Source organism: Diceros bicornis, chromosome 37 (genome assembly GCF_020826845.1).
Source record: "Diceros bicornis minor isolate mBicDic1 chromosome 37, mDicBic1.mat.cur, whole genome shotgun sequence".
In the NCBI taxonomy this organism is placed as follows: Eukaryota; Metazoa; Chordata; class Mammalia; order Perissodactyla; family Rhinocerotidae; genus Diceros; species Diceros bicornis.
In genome coordinates, this window is record NC_080776.1 from 15277467 (window position 1) to 15301945 (window position 24479).

Here is a 24479-nt window from a genome sequence, read left to right on the forward strand (position 1 = left end):
TATAATATAACTCAGGAGAGCTAATAATCTGTGAGAGGAGAGTAAGAAGGGTAATGGAGGCTCGCTAGAAAGCATGAATGGAACCCTAGTACTCTACACACATGGGCCGTGGGGTGAGCTAGGAGAAGAAAGACACTGGATGGGGTAAAAATGAAATCATACTAGAACACAGTCTCAACAGGGGTTTCTCTTCCTGTTCTCTAGGAAAATGTTTCTTGATGCCCAGGTTTATATCATCAACTCCCCTACAGTAGATGAAAACACACAGACAGAGGGATTAAGCTCAATATTCTACAAACTCAATACAGGCACAGGAGATAAACCCCAGGAAATGATCTTTAAAAACACATTTGGGCAAAATACAGCTCAAGAGGAAGAAGAATAAATGGCCGAAGGTATTTTAAACTCAGAAGAACTCAGGGCGTAAATGACTTATGGTCCTGAGCAATACTGCGCATATGACGTGCACCGTTGATAGTTTAGAGCAGTGGTCAGTATCAGTTGGTCGCAATTGCCCCTGGAAGCAAAACAAAATAAGTTAAATTAACCTTCTCATATGAGGTATTTAAGTTTAATATTAGAAAAAAATTTATTTACATTGTAAAATAATAGTGGTGTTTGAGGGCCTTCAGCCAGGATACATATATTTTGCTTTATATAGCAATTTGAAGCCTAAATGTAAGGGATGTTTCATACAAAACGTTTTAATATAAATTGTTTTCGTGACACTAATACACAGACTTGAACCGTCCCCGGAAAGTTCAAATTCTTTATAGCCTTTGTGAAAGATAGTATTCAGCAAAAGATTATGCTTGTTTGTCCATAGTGGCTACTAGAGACAAGAATTTGGAGGAATTATTTTATATATATATCCTTGTCACTGCCAGTTGTTATGTTGACAGATTAAATGGGAACTCAATAGGCAATTTTTGCCTTACTAAATCAAAAGCATTTTTTATTGGTTATAAACGACATTGAGCTACACTTCTGCAAAGCACATAAGAGTGGTTTACGACTTTTTGAGAAAAAACATTATATTCAATGGGCTTACTGAAAATTTGTCTTCAACATAGCGATTCTATTATATGTGAAAAAAGATAAAATTTAAAGAAACTAAAACATAGATAAATCATTTTTATTTGTCCTTTGACAGCTGTGGTAGAGATGTGCAGTGCTCACACATACGCATTTCTCCTCTCTTTTCAGGTTTCTGGAAGAATTAGTCTTCATTATCTTTTCACTAGGCATCACTATGAAACTAGCTCAGGTCAAGGAGTTGTGATCAGAAATGGCATGGGTCACTTAAAAGCTAAAGCATTTAATTGCCATATGAATGTCCCCATGCTCTTTCCCTCTTCTATGACAGTCATACAGGAAGACTCAAATTCTAATAGTGGAACCACGGTTTGAAGGACCATGGATCAACAAATCGCTACTTGGAAAACGGTTGCCTGAGACAGTTACTTGGATGCATGGAGGACTTAGCATGAGCAAAACATAAACCTTTGTAGTTTTAAGTCACTAATATTTTGGGGTCGTTATTTCAACACAACCTAGAATGTACTAACAAATCCAACTTTACATAGCATGTTTTGCTTCATGGTATTTCTATGTAGAGTTTGATGTAAAAGTATTTGTTTTTTGATATAGTATTAAATTTAATTCCCCAAAGCTTATTAGAAGCTAAGGCAAAACTAAATAATAAAAGTGAACAAAAGTCAAAAGTTAGTCAAAATAGGAGTCTCATCTTGATGCAATAATTTGGAAAATAAAAGAATGGTGCCAGAGAGTTAGTACTTCAAATATTGTGTTGGCAGCTGTCTTTCTCTTAGAAAAGAATCTCCTACCCATATAAACAGACCTTTTGTGAGCAGTACACTTTACTATGTCAATATTCTATAGCAGCCAGCATCTCTGATTTACAGGGTATTATAGTTGGCACAGGGATATGAAGAGAAATCCTGAAGGTAATATTTGAGTGTCTTATTTCTGGAGGGCAGGAAGTGACAAATACAGCCAAAGGAAACTCACCCCATGCCAGCAATCCTCGGGGAGTTTAGTGGAATTCAATTTTTATATTATTGTTACTATTACTTTCTTAGTGCATTTAAAAATAGCTAATTTTGAAAAATAAATTTTCCTTTCCTGAGAACGAAATATTTTTCAGAGAAGAGTTTTTGTAAAATTTTTCATTATTTGGCAGCATTTATACTCATGAGAACTATAGGGTACTTTGAGAAGTTTCAAAAGCCATAGAGATCTGAATTTTGACTACCAAACTTGCTTGCTACTTTGGGTTATTCTGCCTGAAGAAGAAAACTGATTTGGTTGGCTTTCTTAATATCTTGAGAAAATGTCTTCATTAGAAAGTGCTGAGCTAATGACATAACTGGGAACCCCTCATTAGCATCACATCAGTATCCTCATGGCCTTCTATTCTTCGTCTTATGTCCCTCCTCTTTATCAACTTTTACTACGTGAGTATACTGACATTCTGAAACTGACTAAATAAAAGCATGGAGAATATTTTTACCTTGTTTTATCTTTTTTCCCTAAAATTACGGCTGGATGTATGTGTATATATGTGTCTTTATGTGTATGTTTATCTGTAATACTACAAGCCTTAAGAAAAGGAACAAGCATTTTCAAAGTCGTCTGTTGTGGTAGGCAGAATAATGTTTTTTCCAGAGATGTCCACGTCCTAAACCTTGGAAACTGTAACTATATTATGTTGCACGGCAAAGGGGAATTAAGGTTACTAACAAAATTCATGTTGCTAATTCATTGACCTTAAAATAGGGGAGATTATCCTGGATTTTCTGGATAGCCCTAAGATATTCACAAAGGTCCTTAAACGTAAGAAAAGGGGGCCAGAAGAGAGCCAGTGTCAGAGTGTTATGGTGTGAGAAACACTCAACCTGCCATGATGGCTTTGAAGATGGAAGAAGGGAGCCATAAGCCAAGGAATGTGAATGGTCTTTAGAAGCTGAAAAAGGCAAGGAAATGGATTCACTATTAGAGGCTCCAGAAGAGAACGCAGCCTTGCTGACGCCTCGATTTTAGGATAGTGAGACACATGTTAAATTTCTCACTCATAGAACTGTTAAGATAATAAATTTTTGTTTTAAGCTGATATGTTTATTGTAATTCGCTACAGCCACAACAGAAAACTAATTAATATATCTTTAGTGATGTATTAGAATTAAAAAATCTGAAAACCATTGTTGCTTAAGTCTTCGAGAAAGCACTACAAGAAGCATAGTAACCAACTGTTCTTAATTTCAACCAACTAAAAAAAAAGCTATAAACAAAAATTCAAAGCTTTTGCATAAAAGCTCATGGGAATTTTATTGGAAATGAGCTTCATTCTCCAGAATATAAGGGTTTTGGGAAATGGAATCTCTTTCCTAAAAAAAATAGAAGAGGCTAGATGTCCTGTATGCTCAGGCTTGCTCAGATGCAATTTTGCCAGGAAACAGAAACGAGTTAGATTCTCTTGTGAAGTCCTTCTAGGCTCACGAGTCGATGATTGAAGAATAAATCACAACAAGCCAAGATCTTAAAAGGTCAAGCTAAAGTTTGCCACTGAGTTGGACTGCGTCACAAGCTGAGAATGTTATTTAATACTGAGGCAGATTGTAAACTTGCCAATGCAATCAGATTCTACTTTGACGTTATGCTCCTGGCTTTGTAGGTTCCAGCTATGGCAGTTTATGTTTATTTTCAGATATATTTTCGTTTCTTCCTTCTTATAAAATTCTTGGAATCGGTACTTCTGCGTTCTGCTTAAGCAAGGTATTAATTCAAGCCAATCTGTGAGCTTCCGCCATCACTTGGTTCCAATTTCAACTCCATTATTGTATAAAATTTCATGTTTACAACATTCTAACTCTGTGTTAAGAATAACAGCTTCAGTCACCAAGGCTTATGGGGCCTTCAGCATTTCCAAGTGTGACAAATAGTCATGAAAAAGACACGTGCATTTTAAAATTTATTTTGTGAAGTAGTAACATTCATCTAACTGAAGATGGGAACATTTTATTCAGCACAGAGGTCATTGCCGTGATTCCAAATGCTTAGGAAGGACAATAAAGATAGACTCATTTCAAGTCACTTAAGAACCTGGTGGGAAAAAAAAAGTAAACCAGGCAAAATACCCACTTGAATCTCAAAACCTTTTTAGAATACAAAGACTGTTAAAGAAGTTTAGGGAAAGTATTAATACTATGACAAGTGTTAAGTCATGATAAATAGGATTTTGTACAAAATGTTAATTAACTGATCTTTTGAGGTTATGTTCATTGCTAAATTAACTAATTGAAATGGATCATAAGAGATTATTAAACACTTAATCTTGATTTTCTGCATGTATTATCTATTCAATTAGTATTTGAAAATATCTGGATATTTTGTACAACATAGATGAAAGATCAAAATGATCTCAGAATATTGCATAATTAAAATAAATATTTTGGTGTTAAAGAAGCAGGGATTTAGATACTTTTAGATTGTTTTTCTTCTTAATCTAAGTGAGCAGAGGCAGCTTTGAAAGGAGAACTGGATTTGAAAGGAGAATCAAAAATTTGAAATCTCATCACTACTTTGTCACTAAGGAGTGCTACATTGGGCTAATTATTGTTCTTCTTGGGCCTCAGTTTCCATAAGTATAAAATTAAATATTGGACTATACGCATCTAGTCACTAAAAAAAAAAAAATTGTAAACCTTCTATAGCCTTTTGTATGGGCAATGGGAATACATGGATAAACAGATTAAATGCACAGAGTTTATCCTCTGATTTCCCTTCCTGAATGAATGATATTTATCCATCTACTATAATTCACTACAACATAATATTAAGGCAGTTTAATACTGGCAATTATATACCCTGTACCTAAAAATACAGGTTTTCTAGGATTTCAAAATTAAAGTTCCTATGATAAAAAAATATCGGAACTTACTTTTAAGAGAATATTTTAGACGAATATACAACTGATGAAGATTTTTAAGAAGCAATGTTATCATGAAAAACGTCAAAATGCTTTTAATAGATCAAAATCTAGAGTTGAAAAAATAATTATATAAAATTGATTTATTAAATGATTGCCTTATAAGTAGGACTTTTTAGTGTGGACTTTAGATATTTGCATGGAATTTCTAGTTTGTGACACAAGGTTTGAAGCAAAGAGGAAACTTGTTATAAAAAATTTTGATCTGAAATTTGTTGTTATTTTCTTTGTTTTAACTGCTGGTAGAGAGCAAGCCATAATTTACACCTAGATGGCAGATAATAAGAGAGAATAGTTTTATGAGTTCCCCAAATGTTCAGAGTTAAAGCATTTGTTAAAAATGTGTATATCTGACTTTGTCAGAATTTTTTATTCTCATTCCTTTTCTCTCTCTCTTCCCCCTCACTCCACCATTTCTCTTCTTTTAGCTGTTTCATTTCTCTTTTTCCTATACACATTGTTTTGTATTTTTCTTCTATCACATATTTTCCCTTTTAAATCTTTTTTTTTTTAAAGATTTTATTTATTTATTTTTCCCCCAAAGCCCCAGTAGATAGTTGTCTGTCATAGCTGCACATCCTTCTAGTTGCTGTATGTGGGACGTGGCCTCAGCATGGCTGGAGAAGTGGTGCATTGGTGCGTGCCCGGGATCCGAACCCGGGCCGCCAGCAGTGGAGCGCGCGCAATTAACCGCTAAGCCATGGGGCCGGCCCTTAAATCTTATTTATTTTCAGATGCCCTCTTCTCTCTCTCATCTTCTCTCTCATTTCTCTACCCTCCTACTTTTCTCTTAGTTATTATTGTCTCATATTTTTGGTCTGAGAGCACAAAAACCCTACTACTGACAGAGAATCGGCCATTTTGCTCCTCCTTGGTAAAGTCCTGAAGAACCTTGATGAGATGTTCAGGGTTCATCCTATTCATTCTTGACAGTTCAGTTGTCGGTCACCTTCCTTTCATCTTCAGATTGTCACTATTGTTTATCTTGCTTCCAAGCCATCATTAGATCTTGATGACTTACACTTTAATGGAATAAATCATCAGTCCCATTTCACATCCAAACAGAGTTGTGCCCCAACCCCTCAGAAGCTGCTGGGTCCTGCTTATTAATGTCTCGAGAGTTGACCTGGGTATAATTTTGGCTATTTTCCAATAATTAATAAACATAGACACTGGCTGAGAAATATACTTTTATTCTTTGGTCTCTTCTCTTAGTAACAATTGATATATTCCACTCTAGCTTTGGAAACTACCTACAATAAATTCTTCAGTTTGTTTTCTGTTGGTCTGGTCAAGACTTTTTCTGTTGACAGTGAGAAATCTAAACTCAGACAAGTTAAACCATAGGAAAGAAAAGTGTTGCTTCAAATAACCAGCAGTTCAAGGGAAGATTATCTTCAGGTTCAGTGAGATCAGGGACATCAGTGATGTCATCAAGTTACCTGTTCTTTCTTTTTCTCCCTTTTAATTTCTCAGTTCTGCATCCTTTATATGTTGGCGTAATTATCTGCTCCCTTGTCAAATAGACTAGATTTCTGCATTATAATAATTTCAAGACAATCTTCTATAAACTTAAAATCCAAAGTTACTCTTTTCCAACTCCAACAGAAATTTGAAGACAGAAAGCCTCCCTTGGGCTTCTGCCTACCTCTTAGAAAATCCAGGAAGATATGGTACTGTGTGTGGCCAGTCTAAGTAGTACAAACACCCCTATAATGATAGACGGAGAAGAATGGGAGATTATGGTATGGTGCCTTAATTTAAATCCCTACCAAAACTGTACTAAATGCAGGAAGTACTCTCAAAGGGAAATGTAAAAGGGTTCTGAACAGACAAAAATTATGTTTAGAACAGTCCAGTCTACACAGACTCTTCTAAAATGATGCAATTCTGGGGAGTAGCCTTATAAACTACAGAACAACTGAGCTACGGTAGATATCAGAAGATTCTAGAAAACCAAATAAATTTCAACAAATAGAAAAGGTAGGTATAGACTGCATAAAAAATTTAACTAATCCATTTGGGATGTGTCAGTTTTTTTAGTGACTCTACTGTTAGATTGCAATTATCGTATTTTTTCATGTCACATGTGGTTAAGAATAAGTTCACATGTATAGTAGATCAAAAGTTGTGAGTTTTATAGTGCTTTTTTCCCCCTCCCAACATTCACTCCTCCTCTTCTAGTACTTAAATTCTCATTTGAGATACCAATTTTACTCCAATTTCAGTCTAAGACCTTAAGCAGTAATAGTCCTTGCCCCAAGGTGTCCCAGTTCACTGAGAATGAAATTTAAAGCCCTTAAAATCACCTACAAGACTTACAAAATCTTGCCTCACTACCTCTCTGACCTCATGTTCTCTCACTGTAATCCACTTGCTCCACTCCAGCCACACTGGCCCCCGTTGAAATTCCTCAAACATGCTAAGCACACTCCCACCACAGGGACTTTGCACTTACTGTTCCTTCTTTCTGGGACACTCTCCTCCCCATAACCACATGGCTTATTTCCTCACATAATTAACATCTTTGTTCAAATGTCTCCTTTTCAGGGAGTACTGTATTAGACTATATAAAACAAACAAATAAATAGACAAAACCCTCTCTGTCCCATTAGCCTCTCTAATTTTTCTGTAGCACTTTTTACCATCAAACACATTATGCATTATATTTCTGTTTATTTTCTCTTTGCCTGCTGACATATGAGTTACTTGACAAGACTGATTTGTTCATTGCTATTTTTCAGCACCCAGGACAGTACCTGACACATTGGTAGTGTACCATAAATGTTTGTTAAATAAGTTCCTGAAGGGAGAAAGAATGAATGAACGGTCCCCTCACCCAGATACAAAGGTAGGCTCATGACCCAGGTTTATCTGGTCAAAATCTGATAACTTTTGGCCAGAGTAATGCTTCAAGAATGGCCACGAGACTTATATCAAATGAGTGATATGTATTCACAGTAAATCTGTGACACTACAGGGAAAACATTACAAATCAAAAGAATGAGACCCATGAAGAGGTCAGCCTGAGCAATAATCCAATACAGATAGATGAGGAACTTGATGACTCTAGCAACTTTTCCTCTCTTTTTTTCTTCTGCCAGTTGGAGCTGGTTTTCTTTTTCCTGAAACTGAAAGAATTCTGAAGTCCTTGATATTTTTTTCCAAAAGAAATCTAGTGCTTGTACTGCAATTAGTAATTGACAGGCATGTCAATGTTTTGATGCTGTAACTTGTTATAGTTTTAAAAATTTTGCTAATTTGGAAAATGATATCATGTTCCGGTTTTTAGCATATATGAATTCTAATCATTTTTGCATGACTTGTTTATTCATACCATTTAACGATGAATTGATTGAGTTATTGGTGATGACTTGAAAATTTGAGGTGACATCACAATGTGACTGAATAAGATGTCCTCGCTTATATACCCCTTTCAACAACAACAATTTGGCATCCATCCATGGGCAAAAGTGTGTTTGTGAGAGCTGTGGGATCCAGCACCATATGCCAACAGACCCAGGAGGAGTCTCTCCCACCCATTCATTGGGTAATAGGCAAGTGCTGAGCTTCTCCAGCTATGCAGGATGCTGCCAGAGAGACCCTTTTATCTCTCACCCCATCCAGAGTCCTAAGTCATGAGCTGCATGACTGGGGGCAGGCAGAAGCTGGGAGATTGGCACATAGGACTCTCAGAGGGAATTAAAGGGACAAGGATCCTACCGTGTTGCTGACTCAATCACGAAGCCTACCTATTAGCCACTGGGGAAGCCTTGCATGCAAATCTGCCTACTGGCCCACAGGCACTCCCAGTGCTCTGCACTCCTCATCCACAGCGCCCCATAACCTGTGGCTGGCTCCCTATGTGCACTTCAAATGGTGGTGAGAGTAAGCTTCGGCAGACAGCTAGTGAGCATGCACAGAAAGCTGGCCTGAATCTGCAGGTCAGGGAAAGACCACACTTGAGCATTACTTCGCCCTTGGAAAAGCAAAGGGAGGCTGTCAGCACGCATCCTGGTATGTTGCAGGATCAAGAGAAGGCATACACTTAAGAATTCAACCACAAGAGGGAGCAAGAAGTATGGGGCAGGCCTATCCATAGAAGGCCTGAGAAAGCCTCAGAATCCCTAGCAGGGCTGATGGAAGGTATTTCTCTTCTGAAGTCAGTTAGTAAAGACTAGAAGAGATGTCTGCTACTTGAAGTGTGAAGACAGCAATGTAAGACTTACAGGAACGTAAAAAATGACACCACTGTGGGATCACAATAATCACCCGGTGATTGACTCCAAAGACACAGAGATCTGTGATTTACTTGATAAAGAATTTAAGGGCCGGCCCTGTGGCTTATCGGTTAAGTGTACGTGCTCCACTGCTGGCGGCCCGGGTTCGGATCCCAGGTGCGCACCAACGCACCACTTCTCCGGCCATGCTGATGCCGCGTCCCACATACAGCAACTAGAAGGACGTGCAGCTATGACATACAACTATCTACTGGGGCTTTGGGGGGAAAATAAATAAATAAAATTATAAAAAAAAAGAATTCAAAATAGCTATTTTTAGGAACTTCAATGAGCTACAAGAAAACACAGAAAGACAATTCAGTGAAATCAGGAAAACCACACCTGAAAAAAATGAGAAGTTTAAAAAAAAGATAGAAATCATTAAAAAGAACCAAATAGTTACTGTTATAAGAAGTTTTATGTAAACCTCATGGTAACCATAAAACAAAAACAGTAGATACACAAAATATAAAGAGAAAAGAATCAAAGCACACCCTTATGGAAATTCATCATTTCACAAAGGAGGGTAGTAAGAAATGAAGAAAGAAACAAGGAAACCACAAAACAGCTAGAAAACAATTAATAAGATAGCATTAGTAAGTCCTTACTTGTCAACAATTAGTATAAATGGAAATGAATTGAAATCTCTAGTCAAAAGGCATAGAGTGACTGGATGAATACCAAAAAAAAAAAAAAAAAAAAAGACCCAACTATATACTGCCTACAGGAGACTCACTTTAGCTTTAAGGACTCACATAGGCTCAAAGTGAAGAGATGGCAAAAGATAGTCCAATGTAAATCAAAAGAGAGCAGAGGTAGCTATACTGGTGTCAGACAAAATAGACTTAAACTCAAAAGCTGTAACAAGAGACAAAGAAGGTCATTATATAATAATAAAGGGTTTAATTCATCAACAGGATATAACAATAGTAAATATATATATATATATATATATCCAACATCAGAGCACCTAAATGTATTAAGGAAATACTAACAGATCTAAAGGGAGAAATAACAACACAATAATAGTAGGGGGCTTTGATATCTCCTTTTCAAAAATAGATAGGTCATCCAGACAGAAAATCAGTAAGAACACATTGGATTTGTGCTATACTTTAGACCAAATGGACCTAATAGATATGTACAGAACATTCCATCCAACAGCAGTAGGAATAAGGAGATTGAATCAATAATCAAAAACATCCCAATACAAAAAAGCCCAGGACCAGATGGTTTCACTGCTGAATACACATTCTTGTCCAGTACACGTGGAACATTCTCCAGGATAGATCATACAATAAGTCACAAAACAAATCTTAACAAATTTAAGAAGACTGAGATCACACCAAATATATTTTCTGACCACAATGGTAGAAATCAATACCAGGAGGAAAACTTAAAAATTCACAAATATGTGGAAATTAAACAACATAATCCTGAACAACCAATAGGTCAAAGAAAAAAATCAAAAAATATTATGAAACTAATGAAAATGGAAACACCACATATCAAAACTTATGGGATGCAGCAAAAGCAGTTCTAAGAGGGCCGTTTATAGTGATAAATGCCTACAGTAAGAAAAAAGAAAGACCCCAAACATCTAACTTTACCCCGTCAGGAACTAGAAAAAGAAGAACACACTAAGCCCAAAGTTAGCAGAAAGAAGGAAATAACCCTGATCAGAACAGAAATAAATGAAAGAGAGATCAGAAAAAAACAAAGAGAACAAAACTAAGAGCTAGTTTTTTAAAAAGGTTAAAAAATTGACAAACTTTTAGCTAGACTAAGAATAAAAAACAAAGAAAATTCAAACAAATAAAATTAGAAATGAAAAAGGAGACATTAAAACTGATACCACGGAAACACAACGGCTCGTAAGAGATTACTATGAATAACTGTAAATCAACAAATTGGATAACCTAGAATAAATGGGTAAATTCTTTAAAAATCCAACCTACCAAGACTGAATCATGAAGAAATAAAAAATATAAGCCGATCAATAATGGGTAAGGAGATTGAATCAATAATCAAAAACCTCCCAATACAAAAAAGCCAAGGACCAGATGGTTTCACCACTGAATTCTACTAAACATTTAAGAAAGAACTAATGCTAATCCTTTTTAAACTCATCCAAAAAATTGAAAAGGAGAGAACACTTCCAAACTCACTTTATGAGGCCAGCGTTACCCTAATATCAAAGCCAGATAAGGACACAACAAGAAAAGAAAACTACAAGCCAATATCCCTAATAAATATAGGTACAAAATTTCTCAACCAAATATTAGCAAACTGGGTTCAATAGTACATTGCAAGGATCATCCACCAAGATCAAGTGAGATTTATCCCTGGGATGCAAAGATGGTTCAACATATACAAATCAATAAATACAAGACATCACATTAATAGAAAGCGAGATAAAAATCACACAATCATTTCAATAGATGCTGAAAAAGCACTTGACAAAAAAGAAGCATCCATTCATGGTAAAAACTCTCAACAAATTAGGCATAGAAGGAACATATCTTAACATAATAAATGCCAAATATGACAAGCCCACAGCTAACATTATACTCAACAATGAAATGTTGAAAACTTTTGTTTAAGATCAGAAATAAGTTAAAAAACCACTGTTACTGCAATAAGCAAACAAACGAAAAAAAGATCAGAAACAAGACAAGAGTGCTCACTCTCACCACTTCTATTCAACATAGTGCTACTCAGGGGAATTAGGGGGGAAAAAAGGAATAATAGGCATCCAAATCAGAAAGGAAGAAATAAAATTGTCTGTTTTTGCAAATGATATGATCCTCTATCCAGAAAAGCCTAAAGATTCCATTAAAAAAACTGTTGGAGCTAATCAACAAATTCCGTAAAGTTGCAGGATACAAAAATCAACATATGGAAATTAGTTGCATTTCTATACACTAACAATGAAATATCTGGAAAAAAATAAAGAGAACACCATTCACAATAGCACCAAAACCAACAAAATACATAGAAATAAATTTAATCAAAGAGGCGAAAGACCTACACACTGAAAACTATAAGACTTTGATGAAAGAAATTGAAGACACAAATGAACAGAAAGATATCCTGTGTTCGTGGATCAGAAGAATTAATGTTGTTAAAATGTCCGCACTACCCAAAGCCATCTATATATTCAATGCAATCCCTGTCAAAATTCCAATGGCGTTTTTCACAGAAATAGAAAAAGCGATCCTAAAATTTGTATGGAACCATAAAAGATCCTGAATATTCAAAATAATCCTGACAAAAAAGGAGAAAGCTGGAAAGGTCACACTTCAAATGGTATTACAAAGCTAATCAAAATAGTACTGGCATAAAAACAGACATATAGACCAATGAAACTGAATCAAGATCCCAGAAATAAACCCCCATATATATGGTTAACTAATATTTGACAAGGGAGTTAAGAGTATTCAATGTGGAAAGAATAGTCTCTTCAATAAATGTTCTTGGGAAAACTGGATAATCACTTGCATAAGAATGAAATTGGATGCCTATCTTACACTGCCACAAAAATTACCTCAAAATGGATTAAATACTTAAACATAAGACCTGAAACTGCAAAATTCCTAAAAGAAAACATAAAGAAAAACCTCCTTGACTTTGGTCTTGATAACCATTTTTTGGATGTGACACCAAAAACACAAGCAATAAAAGAAAAAATCAGTAAGCACGACTACATCAAACTACAAAGCTTCTGCACAGGAAAAGAAACAAACAAAAAAATGCAAAGGCAACCTACAGAATGGGAAAGAATAATTGCAAACCATATATCTGATAGGAGTTAATATCCAAAATATATAATTCATACAACTCAATAGCAAAAAAACAAAAAATTAAAAAATAGGCAAAAGAACTGATTAGACATTTTCCCAAAGATATGAAAATGGCCAACAGGTACACAAAAAGGTGTTCAACATCACTAATCATCAGGGAAATGCAAATCAAAACCATGACGAGATATCACCTCACACCTGTTAGAATGGCTATTATCAAAAAGTCAAAAGACAAGAAGTGTTGGCAAGAGTGTAGAAAAAAGGTAACTCTTGTGCACTGTTGGCGGGAATGTAACTTTGTGCAGCCATTATGGTAAAAGACATGGATGTTTCTCAAACAGTAAAAGCACCATATGATCCAGCAATCCCACTTATGAGTGTATATCCAGAGAAAATGAAATCAGGATCTCGAAGAGATATCTGAACTCCCATGTTCATTGCAGTATTATTCACAATAGCCAAGACATGGAAACAACCTAGGTGTCCATCTATGGGTGAATGGACAAAGAAGATCTGATAGATATAATGAATATTAATCAGACATGAGAAAAAAGGAAATCCTTCCATTTTCAACGACATGGATGAACCTTGAGAGTATTATGCTAAGTGAAATAAGTCAGATGGAGAAAAATAAATACTCTATGATATCACTTACATGTAGAATCTAAAAAAGCAGAAATCACAGAAACAGAATAGAATGTGGTTGCCAGGTGTTGGGGGGTGGGGTGATTGAGGAGATGTCAGTCAAAGGGTACAAATTTCCACTTATATGTTGAATAAGTTCTGGGAAACTATTGTACAGCATAGTGACTATAGTTAATATTATATACTTGAAAATACAAGAGAGTAGATTTGAAATGTTCTCACACAAAAAGAAATGGTAATTATAAGAGGAAATGGAGCTGTTTAACCCTACTGTGGTAATAATTTCTCAATATATATGTGTATCAAATTTAAAAAAAGAAAAGAAACTTTGAATGCACTCTTTGTATAGCATTACTGTCACCAATCTGTCAATTACGCTTGCAGCCAATGTTTTCCCCATTCCTTAATAGATCCAGAGAATCTCAGACAGCAAGGATCTAAGAACCAAGTCATACCCGCTTATTTTACAAATTAGGACACTGAGACAAGGGAGATGTAATAATCCAGGTGTTAAATTAGAAGTCATCCATGGTTCATCTTATGCAAGCCATGTCAAAAGCCTAGTTGAATTTTAGTATTCACATATTCACAAATAGATATGTAGCTGTGAAACTGAAACCAAATTAGCAGTCAGTGGAGGATAAAGATTTCATAGCAGGTGCAGCCCTTAAGTTTATCTTGTCTCACATTCCAAATGATGCAACAAATGCAATATCCCCGACTAGATTCAATTGACACATCCTAATACAAGTGAATGCAAATACTCAGGGTCAAGATTAATACCAGGAAATCAGTGGCGTGACGACTGGTAAAACAAGTGACAATAATAGCATCCAATCATGATAGAGATATTGCCTGACTTATTCATCTTGGTTGATTTGGTTCATGGTTTAAAATGTGACCTAGCCTGTGCTATTAGTGTCTGTTGATGTGATCTTTCAGCTGCAGGATTATGTCACAGGCCCAAAACAGTATTTAGAAAAAGAGGTTCCAAATTACTAACTTGGAATCCATAAATTGGAGCATGAATTTGCATCTCAGTTAATTCACCTACAAATAATGATTTAGAAAAGATACCAGAAAATGAGACAGAGATTTCTGTGTACTGATTTCATGCATGGATGTAGCATCTTTACAGGTTCTAAGATCTTCCTTAGGGACGTCACATAATATCTTATTGTATGCACAGTTTTAAGAGTTAGGCATACATTAAGTTATTTAATCCCCATAACAGTTCCATGAGGCAGGGACAGTAATTACCTCTGTTTTACAGATATGAAAACTGAAGCACAGAAAAATAATTCAAGGTCACTGTTCACTGAACTCCACAAAATTATTATAGATTGACTAAACAGTTTTAAAATTATTATAATTTACTATGTTGCACTTAAAATTATTGTTCATTCATTTACCAAACATATGTTAAGCCTCTACTATGTCCAGGTACTATTCTGGAGCCAGTACACAACCATTAAAAAAAAACAGAGATAGGATTTATATTCTCACAGTCTTACTACCAAGGGCAGGGAGACAATAAAAAAAGATGTTCTTTAGTCTTGAAGAAGTTGTTGAAGAACTGAATGGAATAAAGTAATGGAACAAAAAGTGATAAGCGGTAAGTGGAACAATTCACTTTAGATGAGGTGGTCCAGAAAGCCCTCTGATGAAGCAACACTTTAGTTGATATTTCAATAATAATAAACAGCCAGCCAGACAAAAATACAAGGGAAGAACACTTTAAGCAGAGGGGAGAGCAAGTGAAAGTTTTCTTATTTGAACATGAGTTTGGCATTATCAAAGGACACAAAGAAGCCAAGGAGACTGGAATGGACAAAAAAGAGGATGAGGTTGGATAAGTAGATGGTGGCCAGATTCTGGAGGGCCTCATAGGCCAAGATAAAGATTTATAACTACAACAGGCAAGCATTAGACAATTTTAAACAGTTGTATGATAGTCACATGATCTAATTTACATTTTAAAAGATGATTTGGCTTGCTTCGTGAAGAACAGACTCGAGGAGAAATGGACAAAAATGAAAGCAAGAAGACTAGTGGAGAGAGTGTGGCAGTAGTCCACATAAGAGATGGTGAACTTAAGATTTGTCAGTGATAGAAACGTTCAAACTGCTTAGTTATTGTCAGAAATCCTTCCTGCCCACAGGCTGGTTCCAGCCTCCTGTTTCTATCAGTCAATGTTCAGGATTCTGGTCTAAACTTGAAGGTCCATCAGGACCCAACATCATGGCCTAGATTAAAGGATTTAAATTGTTATGATTCTACTACCTTCCTCTACCACCAACATCAACTAGAAATATGCCATATAGATTCCTCTCTATTTGACAATGTAGTCTGGATTAACAACTATATCCTCGTTCTGACAAATCTACAACTGAGTCAGTTCACAAACATGGAACCAATAATCCCAGATTCCTCTGCATTCTTACAGCTCCTGGCATGTCACATCTGTTTATGTAATGACTCTAAATCTGTGAGAAGAGAAATAGAGTACCTAGACTCAAGGAGGTTATAGTTCTGCTATATTCCTTTTCTGTCTCACTTCTCATGGAATATTCCATTCCTGATACTATAAAAGTAGCCTTTTTGTGTGTGTTTGAGGAAGACTGGCCCTGAGCTACTATCTGTTGCCAATCTTCCTCTATTTTGTATGTGGGTCGCTGCCACAGCATGGCTGATGGTGTAGGTCCATGCCTGGGATCCAAACCCGGGCTGGCAAGTGCAGCACACCAGACTTAACCACTATACCAAGGAGCCAGCCCGTAAATTCCCTTTTTGCTTAAGCCATTTTGAAATGAACTTTTTGTTACTGGCAACCAAAGGAAACCTGACCCATACAGGACAGTGCCTATATGTAATAGATATAGAATAAATATATGCAATTTTCTTCTTCCCAAAAGATTGTGTTATATTTAGCTTACATCAAATAATAAACAATATGATGGTGCAGTATATAATTAATTACTGAATTAATGGCTTATAATTTGTGTTTTGTGTTTATTCATACATGCAATAGTCCAATAGAAACAGGCTTTTACATGCTCTTACAAGTAGGACATTTGACAAGTCACATAATCTGTTTTTTCAGTTTTTCCATCAATGAAATGGGAAATATGATAGCATCTATCATCTTATAAAATTGCTTAAAGATTAAATAAATAATAGATATAAAGCATATGACATGGTGGTGGCAAATAGTGCTCAACAAATATAAACTATAATTGTAGTTGTTACTGTTATTGTCATTGTTATCATCATCATTATGGTAGGCAGCTTGTGACATGGCTGCAGCGATTCCCATATCTTGGTATTTATACCTTTGTATAATTACCTCCTCTTGAGTATTAGCTGTACCTCCTGGCTTGCTTCTAATGAATACAATACAGGAAAAGTAGTGGAATATGATGGTACATGCAAGACTATGACTTCTAACTTGCTATTGCTTTCTCTCTAGCTACTATTTTCTCTTGCCCTCCTGCTTGCTTTCTCTGAAGAATTCAGCTACCCAGATTTCAGATATTCTATGTAGAGGTCCAGGTGGCAAGGAATTTATGGAGCCTCTGACCAGTAGATGCTCCATGAGGAAGTAAATTCTGCCAATAACTATGTAAGTGAGCTTGGAAGAGGATCCTCCCCAGTTAAGCATTCAAATGAGAATGCAGCCTTGGCGGATCATTTGATTGCAAACTGTGCTTGCATTCCTGATCCACAAAAGCTGTGATACAATAAATGCCTGTTGCTTTAGGTCATTAGATTTTCATGTAATTTGTTATTCAGCAATAGATAACTAATACGGTGACCATTACCACCACAGATAAGAGCTACTCATGAGAGATACCATATTCCAGGAATGCCTTCTGAAGAGTAGTGACTTTGAAAGATAGATAAGATTGGGATAGGCATAAGAGGTGAGTGGAGGGTGTGAGGTAATTTAAGGTAGTAGGACAACATGGGCTAAAGCATCAAAAACAGAATACTGAGTATTTGAGAAGCATTGAGATAAGTCCAAATAGGATTGAAATGGGAGGTTTGGAGTAAGTTTGATTGGATGGATAGAGAGAAATATCAAGGTCACTAAAGTTCAGACTTTTCCACTAGACTTATTAGATATTTGATGGCAGGATAAGATTCTGCCTTAATTCCCTCTTTCCAAAGTGCCTATAATTATGCCTATCAGAAAATATTCAATCAAAAACATTTGAATGAGAAACAAATGGCTACAGGGTGACTAACTAGGCATCGTGAATCTCTGGAGGATTTTAAACTCAGAAGAGGCATGATGAAAACATTGTTTGTGGAAAGTTATTTGAGTGGACACGTGCACCATGGAATACAGAGAGAAGAAACTGCTGTCAATGGCACCTCTAATGCATGTATGAAGACGTGTAAACCTAGACTAAAAGGAAAGTAGTAGGAGTGAAAGATACCCAGAGACAAAAAACAGGTCTCCCAGAAAGCCACAGGTAACCAGCCTGTGCCTAGAGTGCCAGAACCTCAGGGATGTCAATACAACTAATTGGTTGATTGATCTATCATTTCTTCTATTTCTATCACCAGGAAGTAACTAAACTAGGAATTCTGTACCCATCGTCTCTTCAACTACTGTCCATCTGTCCCTCTGTGCAACGACTGCCCATCTGTAGCTAAAACAGCTATGAATCTATAAGGACAGGTGGCTATTAGAGGTAGATAGGGTCACAGGCCAAGAGCAGTATTTGCAGAGAGAAGAGAAATCATGACAATGAATTCCAAACACTCATGTTTCCTATTTTGCAACCTATGGACACTCTATTTGATTCTTGAAATATATAAAATTAACCCTCATAAATCTAATGGGAAAAGTAAGATAAATCAAAATAACTGTGTCTGAGAATCAGTCTAATATTATCTTGCTGAAGAACACAATGCTAAGTTTTGAGTAAGCTAAAGAGAAATTAAACACACACACACACATACACAAACACACACACAATCTCTGCCTTAATGAACCTTACAACCTAACTGGGTTTAAAAAATAAAAATGCATAACTAGCCATGTAAAAGAGTAATGAAGAGTCATTCAATGATAGAGACACTCTTAAAGTGTAGCACAAAATAATGAGAGTGATTTAGCTGTGTCAATATTTAATGGAATATTGATTTATATGTAGAAACCCTATCTATTAATATACTAAAATAGAATTTAATATTTGAGAAACTTTTTCTAAGGCAGCCACTTTTCTTCCTCATCTGTTTCTTATTTGTAATTTTATTGTTTGCCGTCTGTCTTCTTGCTCTGTTTTGTTACTAAAAGCTATCTTGACATTCTGTAAAAAATGAATAAATTATTATTTAAATATAATAAATACCATATGGAAAAAATAATTGATAGCAACGTGACAATGAAAGAGAAATTACTTGTTCAACAAGAAAGTAAACTGTCTATACGATAGTTTTGAGAAAAGCTGAATTAAATAACATTTGGGACTTATGCCCACGTGAGAGGTCATCTAGGTGAGAGAACAATCAGGCTGTTTTCAGCGTGTACCGTATTTTTTTCAAGTAAACTTCTCATTCCAATACAACATGCTTACAGAAAAGTACAGAAAGCATAAGTGTAGAGCTCAATGAATTTTTATCTACTAAATGCAACTGTGTAGCAAAAATCCAGATCAAACATCAGAATATTGCCAGCACCCCATCCAGACCCCTAATAGCCTCTAAGGCACTTCTGCCCTTCTAAAGGATAAGCACTGTACTTATTTCTAAAATAAACAACATATGCTTATTTCATAAACTGTAATTAAACATTTACTTAAATGTTTTTAATTTTCATCCGTGTTGTATGAAATTGTAGCCATTCATTCTCATTTATGTAGCTGTAGTACAATGAATGAGTATATTCATAAACCAAATGTATTTATTCATTCCACTCTGGAAAGACATTTGGGTTGATTTCCAGTTTCAGGCTACTACAAGCAGTGCTGCTATGAACAAATTGCTGCCAAATAAAAAAAATATATATCTATATGTATAATTGGACTAGACACTATGCACTGTGTGACGCTCTTTAGATAAATGATTTCATGTCACTTTCAATAAAACAAGATGTGAGAGCTACAATTAACATTCTCATTTTTGAACTGTAGGAACTGAAGTCTGGGAATGTTCAGTAACTTGCCCAAGATGACGCAGCTAGTAAGGAGGGGAAGCAGGATTCATGATTCAATAAATAAAATCCTAACTGTGTGCCAGAAATTCTTGTAGAAGAGAAATGGCAATAAACAAAACAGATCATAATCCCTGCCAACCATTTTAGTTGGTTTTGTGGAAGCAGATAATAAAATATGTCATATGTTAGCTAGTGAGGTAAGAAGTGTAAAGAGGAAGATAAAGTAGGAAGGGAAATAAGGAGTGGGAGGGGTGTTGGTTGTCATATAAAGTATGGTGACTACAGAAGACTTTGATAATAAGAGTGCCATTTGAATAAAAAATCCAGAGAACCCACTTGGTTTGTTAATATTTTGTTGAGGATTTTTGCATCTATGTTCATCAGTGATATTGGCCTGTAATTTTCCTTCTTTGTGTTGTCCTTGTCTGATTTTGGTATCAGGGTGATGTTGGCCTCACAGAAGGAGTTAGGAAGTGTTGCATCTTCTTTAACTTTTTGGAATAGTTTGAGAAGGATAGATGTTAAATCTTCTTTGAACGTTTGGTTGAATTCTCCAGAGAAGCCATCTGGTCCTGGACTTTTGTTTTTTGTTACTGTTTCAATCTCTTTACTTGTAATTGGTCTATTCAGATTCTCTGTTTCTTCTTGATTCAGTTTTGGGAGGTTGTATGAGTCTAAGTATTTATCCATTTCTTCTAGGTTATCTAATTTGTTGGCATATAGTTTTTCATAATATTCTCTTATAATCCTTTGTATTTGTGTGGTATCCATTGTAATTTCTCCTCTTTGATTTCTAATTTTATTTATTTAAGCCTTCTCTCTTTTTTCTTGGTAAGTCTGCCTAAGTGTTTGTAAATTATGTTTATCTTCTCAAAGAACCAGCTCTTAGTTTCATTGATCCTTTCTACTGTTTTTTTGGTCTCTATTTCATTTATTTCTTCTCTAATTTTTATTATTTCCATCCTTCTGCTGACTTTGGGCTTTGTTTGTTCTTCTTTTTCTAGTTCTGTTAGGTATAGTTTAAGATTTCTTTTTAATTTTTTTTTTTTGTGTGTGTGTGTGGAAGACTAGCTCTGAGCTAACATCCTATGCCAATCCTCCCCTTTTTTCTTGAGGAAGAGTGGCCCTGAGCTAACATCCATGCCCATCTTCCTCAAGATTTCTTATTTGAGATTTTTCTTGTTTGTTGAGATGGGCCTGCAGTGCTATGAATTTCCCTCTTAAAACCACTTTTGCTGCATCCCATAAGAGTTGGTATGATGTGTTTTCATTTTCATTTGTCTCCAGGTATTTTTTGATTTCTCCTTTGATTTCTTCTTTGATCCAATGGTTGTTCAGTAGCATGTTGTTTAGTCTCCACATATTTGTGAATTCCCAGCTTGTTTCTTATAGTTGATTTCTAGTTTCATAGCATTGTGGTCAGAAAAGATGCTTGATATGATTTCAATATTCTTAAATTTATTGAGGCTTGCCTTGTTTCCCAACATATGGTCTATCTTTGAGAATGTCCCATGTGCACTTGAGAAGAATGTGTATTCTGCTATTTTTAGACGGAATGTTCTATATATATCTATTAAGTCCATCTGCTTAAGTGTTCCATTTAAATCCACTATTTCCTTGTTGACTTTCTGTCTGGATGATCTATCTATTGATGTAAGTGGGGTGTTGAGGTCCCCTACTATTATTGGGTTGTTGTTAATTTCTCCTTTTAGGTCTACTAATTGTTGCTTTGTATACTTTGGTTCTCCTGTGTTAGCTGCATACATATTCATAAGTGTTATGTCCTCTTGGTGGAATGTCCTTTTTATCATTATATACTGCCCCTGCTTGTCTGTCATTGCCTTTTTTATTTTGAAGTCTGCTTTGTCTGATATAGTATGTCAACAACTGCTTTCTTTTGCTTGCTATTGGTTGGACCCAAGCATCTTGCATCTTCCACCCCTTCATTCTGAGCCTGAGTTTGTCTTTAGAGCTGAGATGTGTTTCCTGGAGGCAGCATATAGTTGGGTCTTGTTTTTTAATCCAACCAGCCACTCTGTGTCTTTTGATTGGAGAATTCAATCTATTTACATTGAGTGATTATTGATATATGAGGGCTTAATAATGCCATTTTATCTCTTGTTTTCCAGTTGTTCTATATTTCCCTTATCTCTCTTCCCTTGTATTTGTGACTGCCATTTCAGTGTGGTGGTTTTCTGTGATAGTTTTCTCAGATTTCTCTTTATTTATGATTTGTGTCTCTGCTGTGATTTTTCTCTTAGGTAGTTACCATGAGGTTTGTATAAAAGATCTCATAGATGAGATAGTCATTTTTTGATAAACTTTTATCTCCAGTAAGCTAAGCAGGTTCCATCCCTCACCTCTTCCCCTTCTAAGTTATTGTTGTCACAAATTATTCTGTTTTGTGTTGTCAGTTTGGATTAAAATGAAGTTTTATTTTTGAAGTTTATTTTTGGTGTTTTCCTTCCCTTTATCTCTTACGTTATAATTGTTTGCTAACTTGTTCTGATAGAGAGCTATAATTTTCTGATTTTGTTTCTCTATTTATCTCCTTGCTCAGGGTTTTGTAAACCTTTCCCTTTCTGTTTCAGGTATGAGGGCATCCTTGATCATTTCTTGTATGGGCTGTCTAGTGGCGATGAACTCTCTCAGCTTTTGTTTCTCTGTGAAAGCTTTTATTTCTCTATTGTATCTGAAGGATAGATTAGCTTGATAGAGTATTCTTGACTGAAAGTTTTTGCCTTTCAGTATTTTGAATATATCATTTGACTCTCTCCTAGCCTGTAAGTCTTCTGCGGAGAAATATGCTGAAAGCCTGATAAGGGTTCCTTTGTAGATTATTCTCTTCTGCCTTGCTGCAAACAGAATACAACAGTACATTAAAAGGTTCATACACCATGATCATACCCCTGGGATTTATACCAGGGATGCAGGGATTGTTCAAAATTTGCAAATCAATCAGTGTGATACACCACAATAACAAGAGGATAAATGAAAATCACATGCTCATCTCAATAGATGAAGAGAAAGCATTTGACAAGATACAACATCCATTTATGATAAAAACTCTCAATAAAATGGGTATAGAAGGAAAGCACCTCAATAATAAAGGCCATATACGACAAACCCAAAGCGAACATCACACTCAATGGTGAAAATCTGAAAGCCATCCATTCTGAGAACAAGAATAAGACAAGGGTGCCCACTCTCACCACTCTTATTCAACATAGCACTGGAGGTTGTGGCCAGAAAAATTAGGCAAGATAAACAAATAAAAGATATCCAAATTGGGAAAGAAGAGGTGAAACTCTTGCTATTTGCAAATGACATTATCCTATACATAGAAAACCCTAAATGATCCACCAGAAAACTATTAGAAATAATCAACAACTACAGCAAAGTTGCAGGGTACAAAATCAACTTACAAAAGTCAGTTGCATTTCTATACAAAAATTAACTAGCATAAAGAGAACTCAATAATACAATCTCATTTACAATCACAGCAAAAAGAATAAAATATCTAAGAGTAAATTTAACCAAGGAGGTGAAAAACTTGTACACTGAAAACTATAAGACATTATTGTAAGAAATCAAACATGACATAAAGATGTGGAAAGATATTCCATGCTCAGGGATTGGAAGAATAAACATAGTTAAAATGTCCATCCTACCTAAAGCAATCTACAGATTCAATGCAATCCCAATCAGAATTCCAATGACATTCTTCATGGAAATAGAACAAAGAATCCTAAAATTCATATGGGGCAACAAAAGACCCCAAATAACTAAAGCAATCTTGAGAAAAAAGAACAAAGCTGAAAGCATCACAATCCCTGACTTCAAAACATACTACAAAGCTACAGTAATCAAAACAGCATGGTACTGGCACAAAAACAGACATGCAGATCAATGCAACGGAATTGAAAGCCCGGAAATAAAACCACACATCTATGGACAGTTAATCGTCAACAAAAGAGTCAAGAACATACAATGGAGCAAAGAAAATCTCCTCAATAAATGGTGTTGGGAAAACTAGACAGTCACAAGAAAAAGAATGAAAGTAAACCCTTATCTTACACCATACACAAAAATTCACTCAAAATTGATTAAAGACTTGAATGTAAGACCTGAGAGGGGGGAAGTCAAGATGGCAGTGTAAGTGGACTCTGAACTCTCCTCCTCCCATGGACACAGCCAATTTACAAGTACTCGTGGAAAAATTTTCCCTGAGAGAGAACTGAAAACTGGATAAGAGGAACTCCTGCAACAAACAACAATCCTAATTGAGTTGGAAGAGGCAGAAATTCACTTCTGGAGAGAAAAAACGCCACCTTCACAAGCCGCCACCTTTGAGGCCGCCTGGGAGCAGCCCAGAGGTCCGCAACCTCCCTGGAGGAGCAGGACCCTGAGCCGGGGAGCACTCCTGCTGTAGGTATTTTGTGGACCCAGCACAACTGAGACAAGTGGCATAACACCTGACTTTGTTTGCTACTAAAACACTGGGGAGTACCCCCAGAAAAGCTGGTTCACAAAGAAATTAAAACCGGGTCTTAAAGGGCCCACAAACAAATTCCCCA